The sequence below is a fragment of the Lagopus muta genome, chromosome 1 (genome assembly GCF_023343835.1).
Source record: "Lagopus muta isolate bLagMut1 chromosome 1, bLagMut1 primary, whole genome shotgun sequence".
Classification (NCBI taxonomy): Eukaryota; Metazoa; Chordata; class Aves; order Galliformes; family Phasianidae; genus Lagopus; species Lagopus muta.
The window spans coordinates 111,300,442-111,310,206 of record NC_064433.1 but is presented as its reverse complement, the minus strand read 5'-3'; the positions used below and the strand labels follow the sequence as shown (position 1 = coordinate 111,310,206).

The 9,765-nt window shown below is 42.8% G+C and overlaps 1 protein-coding gene across 2 annotated transcripts in view; it reads left to right on the top strand.

The window, feature by feature from the left end:
* The first annotated feature begins 272 nt into the window (after positions 1-272).
* The window catches only part of USP9X (ubiquitin specific peptidase 9 X-linked), a 98,907-nt gene continuing 89,414 nt past the window's right edge, over positions 273-9,765 (top strand). Inside the window, exon 1 of one of the 2 annotated variants that reach the window (XM_048937615.1) lies at positions 273-556. The gene's annotated coding sequence lies outside the window, so the exon portion shown is untranslated. The remainder of the gene's footprint in view (positions 557-9,765) is intronic. The other variant, XM_048937608.1, reaches the window with a different exon arrangement.

Sequence of the window (9,765 nt, the reverse complement as noted above, 5' to 3'; positions counted from 1 at the left end):
TCTCATCCCCTCCCCCGCGTACGGAGCCGTCAGCGCGCAGCGCTCCGCTGCCCGGCCCGGCCCCTCCGCCGCCGCCGCCTTCCTTCCTCCTGCCTCCCTCCCTCCCTGCCCCCGCGCGCAGCCCAGCCCCGCAGGCCGCAGGCCCCGGCTGCGTGTGCACCCCCTCCCCCTCGAGCGCCCGCTGCCCGGACGGGGCGGAGCGCGCAGGCCCCAGCCAAGCCCCAGCCGGAGCCGGAGCGCAGGGCCGCCGCCGGGCAGGAGCTGGTGACGCAGGAAAAACGCCTCGGCGGTGCGGAGAGCGGAGCGGCCAGGTGCCGGGATCCGAAGCGCGGGCGGCGGCGGAGGCTTCGCTCTTCGTCCTTCCTTCTTCCCTTCCGCCCGTCGCGGCGCCCGGGGAGCGGGGAAGCGGAGCCGCCCCCTCAGCCGGCCGGCCGCACGCCCGGAGCGCGGGGCCCTGCCATGAGACCGTGCCGGGCATGAGGCAGCCCCCGGCCGCGCTCCTTCGGCAGCAGCCGGCAGCGCTCCGGGCCGCGGGACGAGGGGACGCCGTGCGGGGGTGAGTGGCGGAACGTTGGGCCCGGGCGGGGCTGAGGAGGAGGCCGAGGCGGCGAGGCCGAGGCGGAGGGCTGCGGGAGCGGACGGGGCGCTCGAGCCCGACCCGATCTCCCTTCCCCCGGGGACGGGGCTCGGCGGGGGCAAGCGGCGCGGGGGGGAAGATAACGGGCGGCGGGCGGCGTTTTGGAGGGCGAGGGAAAATGGCTGACGGCTCCTCATCCTCTCTCTCGCCGGCTGCCGGCGGGGGGAAGCGCTCCCCGCCCCACCGCCCTCGGGGGCCCCTCCCGGCCTCCCCCGGGCGAGCGGGGCCCGGCGGCTCCCCGCGGCGCTGTACCCCTGCCGCTCGTTTCCCTCCGCACCGAACGCCATTACTGAGGTGGAGTGATTGGAGCAGCGTAGGCCCGGGCGACGCCTGGCAGTCAGGCCCCGGCGAGGCGCTTTTCCGACAGCCTCAATGAAAAACGCCAGCCCCGGCCCATTCACGTCCGCTGTAAACATGATTAACGCGTAGGCCACTCCTCTAGGCCCGGCTTCCAGCCAGCCGATTCGGATGCGCGAAAAGCGGTGGTGGCTTTTTTGTGTCTTCTTCCTCCGGTTTGTTCTGCTGCTCCTCGTCGAACTTACGGCTCAGGGCTCGGTGCTGCGGTTTATTTTAGGAAATACCACCCTCTCCCTTGTCCGAGGTGCAGGTTGGCTGCAGTCTTTCTTATTGTCCTCAAGACAAACCCAGCATTTCTCCAGGAAGATGAGTTGTTGGGTTTTTGTGCATTGGTCATGGCCCCGTTAATGTGTGCCGGCCCACTTAGTGTGGGCATTGTTTGTGTACTATATGTATGGCCTTGGGAGATGATTCCTTTCAGCCATAAGCGAATCTCCTCTCACGGAGCCAGGCAGAAGCATTGAGGTGGGCTTTATGGTGCCGTATTTAATTTTCACGTTGCTCCTTCGGAGGTCAAGTATTTCGCCAGTGTACAACAACTGTATAGAAAGGGAGTCGTGAGGGAATAAAAACAGAAATATTCTAAATAAAATATTCAAGGGATTCCTAGGCCTAGTTATTCATGTGCTTTCTATATGACTGGATTTATACTCACAGCTCCACAGTTATATTCGTATCGTTGGACATTGCTGTCAGCAAGGAGGCTCTCTGAAGTCACAGGCTCAGGGCCAGCACAAGGCCCACTTTTGCTGACCTACTTGCAGCATGGGGGCCTGTATTTTTTGGAAAGCTGTTGAATTGTATATTAAGTACACTGTTGCAGCACTTACTATGACAGACATGCCAGGTAATGTGTGTTTTCCAGCAGGCTTCTCAAATGCCCAGCAGATGGATGTTAAAGCTGTTATGCGGCTTAGTGATGGGTTTCTGGAGGATTGGCCTGTACTGATGATAGAATTCAAATGGTGTCTCTAGTAAGGAATGTTAGGGGTGGCTGAAATCTCTAGGCAGCTAACTTTGTTCTTGATCTCTTAACGCTCTGTTTTGAGACATTGGCTGGGCTCACCACCATAAGTGTTCCAGAGCAGATAACCCTTTTGTTCCAACAAAATCTCAGTCATGTGAATTTTGGTTGTTTTGTTTTGTTTTTTTAATGTAATGTTTTTGATTCTGAGTCGAAGTAACATTTACTCCATGAACCAAAAGAGTACAACAGTGAATTTCAAGATTTTGGAGGAAGAATTTTTGGGGGAAGAATTCATTCATTGCACTGTTGCAATCCCCTGGACTACACTGATGCTTGATAATAGATTTGAACAACAACAACAAAAAACCCAGAAACATAATCATAAAGCTGCAGTGTAAGAAACTCATGCATCAGCATGATTTTTTTTTGGAGGGGGAAATACAGCTAAAAATAAACAAGCAAGACTGTATCATAGTAACTTTTCCTCTCTTCAGTATCTGCTGTACTTTTCTACTTGCTTTTTGTGTAGATTTTTTTAATGATACTTCTTCTGGGTAGCCTCTGTCTTCATCTTTCCAGGGCACTGTTTCATGTCATGCTGAATTTGCCCTTGTGATGATACTTCTGCCCATTGAATTAATTGACAGGAAGACTACATCTGAAAGTGGTAATCAATAAGGACAGTGATAGCAAAGCTGTTTACTGTTTTTTCTCTCTGTAGAACACAATTGCTCAAATATATACATTTTCTCTCTCACTTTGTGATGCATTTATATTCAGAGTAGTTGCATTGGTCTACTTCTCTATTTTAAATGCACACCTCCAGCTTTATCTGTTTTACTTCGTATGTTGGAATTATTGCAAATGAGACTCAGAATAAACAAAAATGGTGAATTAGTACCTAGGCGTGTAAGAAAATAAAGATACCTGTAGTTCCAAAGCATCCTAAATTTAAAATAGAAATTAGTGTAGGACTTTCCAGTATGAATGAAGTTATATAAGGAGGAGTTCCTCTGTCACTTGTTCGTGTGAACAATTTATTTTTAAATGGTGATGAAGTTGTATTACTTTCAGCTATGTATTGGTAATACTCATTTACTTACTGAAGTTCCTGAGGAAATACTTCTGCCCTTCCCTCTCCGGTTTAGAAATTTGTTCTGAACTTATTTCAGGTATTAGAAATAAGTACTGTTGTGCTAGGCGGTGCTTCGTCTATCACTAGTGATATTATTCCTTTTCAGAGATGCTGTTTTATGCATCCTAATAGATATAACAACTAGGGGTATATTTTGTTAACACATTGAGCCTCATCCGTAAATGACTACAGTTGTGCATTACTGTTTAGTTGTTTTTTTCCTTAAAGCACCTTTAAAACAAAAACTAATAACCCCCCATCATCCCCTAACACACCATTATCCGCAATTAATTTTCCTTGTAAGCATGAACATTGCTTAATCAAACCAGTAGTCTTGCTTACTCAGGGTTTGCCAGAGGCCTGTGTTCAGTGTTCATCTCAGGATACGAGAAAGTTTGCTGGGCTTGGGAAACTGTGTGAAGGCTTTCGAGTCCTTTAGGAAATTATTTCCTAGATGCTTGCAGTAGTATTAATTGGGACATGTGGACATGGTTTGTCTTGCTCAGGATTCCATGTTTTTCTTAATGCTGTGGATATGCCTCTTGAAACTCTCTGTAGGTTTCATTATCAGCCTCACTTAGAAACAGTCCAGAATGTAAAGCTGTACATCAGGATATGTACCTATCTTTTGTTGTAGTTCCTTGCCTTTTGCAACACAAGCAGTGCTGTGTATGTTGCTATGGACTTTCCTTGTTTTCTACATATTTGTAATAAGTACAGTAAGTTTTTCCTCCTTTTTAACTGCCTAACCTTTGTTGTCATAGAATCATAGAACATAGAATGGCCTGGGTTGAAAAGGACTGCAGTGATCATCGAGTTTCAACCCCCCTGCTGTGTGCAGGGTCACCAACCACAAGTTATATGTGCTTTCATCCCGACACAAACTAATGAAAAAAGATACAAAAATTAAGTTATACTGTGTGCCTGCCATCTCTCACCAGTGCGGAACATTCATCACAGTCTTCGTTCTGCTCTTCTTTTGAACACTTAACAGGTGGTTCTTCTGCAACATTCAGCAGTGGCCAGTGTCTTTTGATTAGTGGGATAGCCAGATAGCTGGTTAAGTTTAGAATGGTTTGGTAAACCTTGGCGTTCTGGAATGGTAGTTAAAAGAAATGTTTTGTGGGGAGTTTTTTGTGTTTTTTGTTGTTTTTTTTTTGTTTTTTTTTTTTTTCCCAGTGTCAAGGGATGAGAAGAACATCTTTGGAGGTGTATGCTTGCCTGCAACAGGACTCACATGTTTGTACAAATGACCTGGAAAGTTTGAGCACTTTGAATTCACGCTTTATAAAAATGCAGCAGCTTCTTTCATGTATTAAATCTAGTTTTTGTTCTCTTATTACTGGAGAGCCATCTGAAAGTTCTTACGCTATTATAATGATTTACAGTTTCATAATGAGTTGAGCTATTTTCTTAAAAACAGTTCAGTTGTATTGACTGTCTCATAACAAAGTTCTGCTGTGCTCAAGGCTGTAGCATGACTTGGAAATGTGGTTAGCAAAGACTCCTTCTGCACTTCCTGACAAAACCATCTTTTGACTTGGATCTTCTTGTTCAGAGCCTTGAATACAGATAGGGCTGGAACCCTACGGTGGTAATGGTGGCTTTGCTCCCTCAGAGTATCAGTTGTTGCATTTCCTAGGCATTCCTGTGTTGCTTCAGACCCCTTGTGTGTTGAACGCTTTCTGTGCAGGGCATCTGGTTTGGGAAAAGAGATAAAAATAGAAGTACTAGTGAGGTTATGGGCGAGCTCTTGATAGCTTTGCCTACAATAGGAGAAATGGGAATATAATCTTAGAGTGGACATTTGTGACAGTGTAAAATATTTTCTTTCCTTCCTCTTTTTTTTTTTTTTTTTCCCTCCTTCTTCTTTGCTGTTTGGGAAGCTTACCAGCACAGTTCCTTTTGCATTTTCTATTCTGAACTTTCTGGCATTTTCTTTCTATATGAATACATTCATCTCATCTTATTTGAGAGGTGAAGTCAGCCTGCCAGTTATCAAAGCTTTTTGGTTGCCAGCTGTGGATGTGTTTCCAAATAAAAATTAGAATGTGAGGAATAATGATTTGAAAATCTAAGAATGCACATATCTTGCTGCTCTATGGTTTTCCTAAGATGTAAGTTGCTGTTAATTGTGAGACTTATTAACATCTTCTGCTTAGCTTTGTTACTACGCCTCTCAGATTCCAAGAATCCCTTTTGATTTAAGATGCAGTCATGTTTTGAATGCTCCTATTTTCAACCTTTTTCTTTTTCATGAAGTGTAGACTGCTTTAGGAGTGATACATCGATACCAGGGATGTTACTGTGGGATACTTTTATTTGTAGCATCCTTGATCTGTTTACAAAACAGTATGTAATCCCATTTTGTGATTTTGTTTTCCTGACACATGAAAGTGCCAACGCAGAAATGTCACTTCCTTACATGTTTAATTAATTTATTTTTTTCTGCTAAGCTTAACCTCCCTGGACATTTAGCAAATAATACTGTCTGGCAGTTCGCATTTAGCCACAAATTTACTCATAGTAGGGGAATTCCACATTGCATCATTTCATAGAGATGTACATCTGTGAGTAGAGAGTTCTCAAAAACTCTTTTTCTGGACTTTTTTTTAAAGCTGAGACCCATGAATATGTTGAAGGCAAGGCACAAACATGCAGCTCCGTAGTGCTGACTCCTATCTTCTCCTCCTCTGCTACAAAGTGTAGAAGATTTCCTAGATATAAAATCTGCTATGAATGATGAAAGTTCTGTGTTGTTTCTTTTTAAACAGAAGCATTGTTCAGAATGAACACTTCAAGATAACAAAAAATTTCTAGAGGGTATTTCAGGGCTTTTTATTGAGCTTCCATATATAATAACCCAAATTTAAATAGCAGAAAACTTTCCCGGGAAGAGGTTTTATTTTAGTTGAGAAACAGCTAAATGGCAACGTGAAATGATACAGAAATGTACATTATGGATTCCATAGGTTTCAATCCTTGAGACACTTGAATGCTACTTGACTTTTTGCCTTGCTTCACTGGGAGTAGATACAGGAAGAGGCAAAGGTGTTACTGTGGGATAGGGTGGTCTTAGTTCTAGCACTGTGAAATGGAAAAGATTGTTAAGAAATGTGTCTCACAGTGAGCAGGCTGGGGGAGCAAGCCAAGTAGGATCCCTCTGCTACCAGGCTGGCTTTTTTAGGTGGAGGGCAATGTCTTTGCTTGCTAGCACTATGGTTTAGGAGAGTGACAGCAGGTTTGTGTTGGTTGGGGGTGGAACTCCAGGTTTTGGGTCATCTTTTGCCACAAATGGACATTGACAGTGAGAGGAGTAAGTCTTTGTGTTTCTAACTCAAGATGAGAACGAACATCCTTGTCGAAGTGTGCTGGCATCTCAGTGAACGAGCCGTTCATGTTTTGGGGTTTATTTTTTTCTTCTGTGAAGCAATAAAGTATTCAGTGTGTTTTATTTATAATAAGGTTCAACACAAATCTGTGAATTTGAATCTTCAGTAAGGAAAGGGGATCTGCATACTCTGTTTTAAGGTGAATAGGGGTTGAGAGACCACAATTTTAATCAGCAGAAAGCTTAAACTGTAGTTTTCTTTGATATAAGGCATTGTACGTGTCTTATTTTTGAAATAGAATGTTAATTGGTGATTGATTTCAGACCTTTCCTTTTTGTGCATTTTCACAAATCCTCTAGCAGTGATTATTCCCAATATTTTTTACAAATGATGACATGAACTCTCAGGAGTTTGGAGATGAAAACTCCAGTGTCATGTTCTACTACTTCCTAAGGTCCAGTTTTGGACAGCCCTCCATATTCCTTGGCCTGTCTTCCAGTCATTGCTTTATTAATCACAATGAGACCTCAAAATCCCAAGCATCTTGTTGCTTTTGTGCACATATGCATATACAAGGAGATGTACAGAGTTTTTTTTCTCTGCAGCTAAGGTAGCAGTGTCAGATTGCTTTGGTATTTTGGAGCTCCCCTGGAGTTTTGTGTTTGACAGTTTGTAACCTGTCTAGTGAAGAGGTAACTTGAAACGTGAATTCCCCTTACGGGGATTGGAGAAATCATTGATTCCTTTTCATGTCTTATCTTAAGATTGGGAAAATTGTGAGATTTTAAAAATCAGATTAAAAGATCAGAAGTGAAATGAAAAGCTCCATTTTCCTCAGTGGCAGTGGATGCAGCAAGGTCAGTAAGCGGTAGTGAAGTCTTGCTGTAAGCTTGTGGTGTGTTTTCAGCCATGGGGGACAATAAAAGATACTCAGTATCGGGCTCTGGTTAGCAGGAATATAACTGAACTTTTACTTGTTCCATCCTGAGATTTTTGACCAAATGATTGCAGAATCCTGTCATGAATTTTCCCTTTTCCTCACATCACTTTCCTGATAATGCAACAAGTATTAAGAACCAGCAACAATTTCTGAACGTGGTGTCTGGAGGCAGCTGAGTAACAACAGCAAACAACCAGTGTGTTAGTTTCGTGTTGTTGTTGGCCACAAGCAGTAGTCAAAATCAGTTTGACATAGAGATTTTTTTGTTCTTCTGTAAGTTGTCTCTGAAACTGTGCTGCTGTATTTACAGTTAACAAAGTAAATTAACAAAGTTAATTATAGTTAACAAAGTATTTACAAAGCCAATGGCTCCAGGTCTCTGAAGGCTTTCTAGGGGTAGCTGGGCACAGAGGAAGGTGGTAAAAGATGAAATTATACATTTTTAGAGTTGAAATTGCACTCGGTGCCTGATGTGCTGTTTGTTTAAATGCAGTATATTTGCTTAGATGTGTGTATCACACATGGAGACTGGAGAGTTGTGAAAGTTGGGTGTATTATGTAGTGCAGCAGCGGGTAACTGACAGTTGAGAGCAGAGAAGCAAAGCCTCTGCTGTGAAAGCTGCATCGTGCTTTTAAGCACATAGAATATTCTCACACTGTACTACACCCAAAACACAGCTTGAGGGTTTTAATGTTGATGAGCCCATGTGGTTCCCCGTGAGTCTGAAAATGGTACAAAATAGTCATTCGCACCAACAGTGAAGTAAAACTCTTCAGTTCTTTCCATTATTCTGTGGTCAAAATTTTGCTTCAAATACAATTTTATCTTTGAGCAGTATTTACTAAACTAACTGCTAAATTACAAGGATTTTTTCTTATCTTTAACTCTTTTCAGGAGTTCTTCACCAAAAACAAGAAGAAAAATCCTTAACAAGCATATTGAAGTTTGAACAGTTCAGTTGCAAGTTTTTCCATCTGTAGCAATGATGAAGAAATTATTTTTGAGGGTATATTTCTGGGGCTGGTACAGTGGGTATGAAAAAGACTTCTATGCTTCCTTTATAACCCTTGGAAACGTTTGTTTTCTATGAATAGATCTTGCATGCAATGAGAATGTTTTCTCTTACTAACATAGAAGAATTTTTGTAGTTAGATCTTATTTGCCTGCGTGGTCTACTGTTACCTTCTTCACGGTGAGATTTTATCTTGTTTAATCTGTTCTGTGTTTTCATGCCACTTTTCCTTGGCAGTGTTACTTCTATATACTTCTATATTCATAGTGCCTGAATTTCAAGTGCATCTTTCTTAGGACTTTTTTTTTTCCCTTTCTCTCTGTCACACTGCTGAGTGGCTGATGTTTGGTTCCCCAAAACCAGAGGTTCAATGTGCAGATTGGACAGACATCCTTGTTTGGAAGTGTGTTATTTACAGACAACAACTTGTCACAGGCTGTCTGTAATTTGTGGTTGTTTTTTCCGTTGCTGAACTTGTAAATATAAGGCTCCTTATTTTTGCTCAGCCTCTTGATAAATGCAAGTAAAAAGGTTAATTTCTCCTGCTGCCTGCCCCCAAATTAAGACATAAATAGAACTTGGAGTATTACCACTTCCTCTCCCCTCCCCCCCACCTATAGTATGTATTAGTTCATGTGGGCTTGTGGTTTGTAGTACTTAAGTAAAACTTGAAGCATGATTCTTAAAAATGCTTGTTTATTTTTTGTTTGAATTATCAGGTAGCTCAGGGAGGTTGCTTGAAAATTGGGTGGAGTGAAAAGCAAGTGATGCAATGAAACTTGTAAAAGTGCAGAGGTTGTGAATGATTTATGCATTTTACAGTGCAATGGGGAAGTTCTCACTTGAGCTGATTTTAGAAGACTCCTCTATGCAAAGATGGAAAATGTGTGCATTACCTTTACATTAACCACTGCTTCTTCCACTTAATTATGAACTGTTCTTCCCTGACACCATCCTTGACTCCATCAATTAGGAAGGCTGATTGAATTGGATTGCCATTCAGTGTTTTATCTTTAGGCTTAATTCTGCAAATGCATCAGTCTAACTCCCATACTGATTAGATTTATTCATCCGTTAATAACATTTATAGATGCTTTTTTTGTTCTCAACCTGTGCATTTCCCAAACATTAGTGTATTACTTCTCACCTCACTTAAAATTAAAAGGCTTGTGTTGTCTTCTGTTTTAATGATGAAAAATTAAGACACAGATCCAGTTCTTTCAGAAGAAACTTCTCTGGTAGCATTTCTGCAGGTTTGTGTTAGATGTTCAGTTGTTACAGACACAGCTCAAGTCAATGTACGTTGCTCTTATGCTTCTTCAGTCTTTGTTTTACCCACATATCTCAGTAGCCAGAGAAATGGGGAGAAGATGAAGATGTTAAT